Below are 2263 nucleotides of genomic sequence, written 5' to 3' on the forward strand. Positions count from 1 at the left end.
AAATTGGACAAGAACAAGAGGCGCAGGACAGCACAGATAAGGGGATGGATCATAGCTTGAGTTCTGATGTATTTTTTGCTCTGATAAAAATGTAATCAGTAACCTTGATCACTAATACCCCCACAAAGACAGATTTGTGGGAAAACTGAGTTTCATTTTAAAACCAGGTTCTTCGATGTCTGTTTTACACTTTAGAGATTTAATACAGATATACGCCAGGTATTGTACATTGGAAGGAAATTGCACTCTGACCAAATTTTTCAAACATCCTTAGATCTGGAAGTTGTGCCAAGAGTATTGGAGGTTTGCTAATGTAACATCTCTGTTTAAAAAAAAGAGAAAGTCAGCCTAACATCAGTGGTGGGTAAACTCCTTCAGTCCATATTGCAGGATAAAATTAATAATCAATTGGAAAGACATGGGTTAATTAAGAACTGCCAGCATGAATTCATAAAATTCAAGTTATGTCTGACAAACATAATAGCGTTCTTCGAGGAAATAATAGTGTATTGATAAAGGGAATGCAGTGGATGTTGTTTCTATGAATTTTCAAAAGATAAGGTGCCATATTGAAGGCTTTTTGGTAAAATTAAGGTAGATCATTTGCAATGGTATCAAATAGACTGTGCAGTTAACTCTTTAGAAGGCCAAAGGAAACTGCAAAGGGATACTGATAAGATGGAGGAATTGGCTAAAAAGTGGCAGATTCAATTAAATGTTAGCAAGTGTGATGTAATGCATTTTGGTTTAAAAAAAACAGCAGTAATTTGAGTGGAAGTAGGATCGGTGCTCTGGGAGAGCAGAGGGAATTGGGGAGTACAGCTTCACAGAATGGGTTGATAAGGCCATCAAAAAATCTAATAGAAACCTAGGTTTTATCTTAAGAGATATAAAATATAAAAGCCAAGAGGTAATGATGAGCCAATATAAAACCTTAATATGACAGGAGTGTAGTGTGCAGTATTGGGCTCCACACTCTAGGAAAGATATTGAGGGGATACATCACAGATTCATAGGATGCTGCTTGGTATGAGGAAATACAAAAATGAAAAGACTTGAAAAATTGGGTCTTTTTTGAATAGAACACAGATTACAGGTCATTACACAATATAATAGTATTTACAATTATGAATGGATGGCAGAGGGTATATAGAAACAGATTGTTTGCAGTAGTTGGTCAAGGGAGGTCAAGAATGAGGGGCCATGGAAACAAGATTTAGCACTTAGTTCTTCATACTGAAAGCCATGAAGCTATGAATTTAATTCCGGGATTAGTGGCTGAGGCAGAAACTACATCAACATTCAAGATTGGTTAGGTGGATAAAGGAAAAGGGGTTGATGTGGGAGCACAGTGGGTATAAATGTGATTAGGATTTGCTTGTGTGGAGGATAAACGCCAACACGGATTGGTTGGTCTGAATGGCTTGTTTCTATGTTGTGACTTGTATGTACTATATTTCTCTCAAAGGACTATCCCTGTAGTCCCAGTCCCCTGCCCTCTCCTCAGACCCTTTTAAATTTTTCTTCTTCAAATAATTATCCATTTGCCCTTTAAAGCTGTTATGGATTCCAATCTCCCCACCATATTCCATGTCCTAACAATCCTCTATGTAACAAAAAGTTTTCTAAACTCTCCTTTAATTCTTTTGGTGATGATCTTGAGGTGGCACTCTCTATATACCAACTCACCGTGTAATGGAAATAGTTTGTCCCAATTTACCTCATATTTTTTCAACCCCTCAGATCTCCATTTGGCTCCAATGAAACGAGCCCGTCTCTCTCCTAACCAAAGCCCTAGTGTCATTTTACAGATGAGCTTTGAAGGACCCATTAGCCGTGCTCTTGTGTTCGAACAGTACACCAATTAGTCAATTTATACAACCAGCTTTTTAAAACCAATCCTACTTTTGTTTCTTACAGTAAAGTTTGCCTCTCACGAGCACAGTTGGACAACCGCCTCTCTTCAAGTCCCGGATGTCGCCTCCATCTCAGGCGTGTTTTTTTTTGGAAATCTCAGGCCCCGCCCCCGTTGCCCGGGGCGACCGGCTGACGTAATCGCGCCGCGCGCGTACACCCGAGCTCGAGCCTGCAGCGGGAGAGAAGGGGGACAGCGGGGCGCGCGACGTGGCGGTTTGCGGCCAATCGGATCCCGCGCCAGAACGGACCAATGGGGGACGACAGATGTGACGTCAGGAGGGAGGCGGGAGCTGGGAAGGCGAGCGGTGATTGGCTGCAGGAGGGACCGGGGTGTCATTTCCGTTTG

The sequence above is a fragment of the Heptranchias perlo genome, chromosome 24 (assembly GCF_035084215.1).
Source record: "Heptranchias perlo isolate sHepPer1 chromosome 24, sHepPer1.hap1, whole genome shotgun sequence".
Classification (NCBI taxonomy): domain Eukaryota; kingdom Metazoa; phylum Chordata; class Chondrichthyes; order Hexanchiformes; family Hexanchidae; genus Heptranchias; species Heptranchias perlo.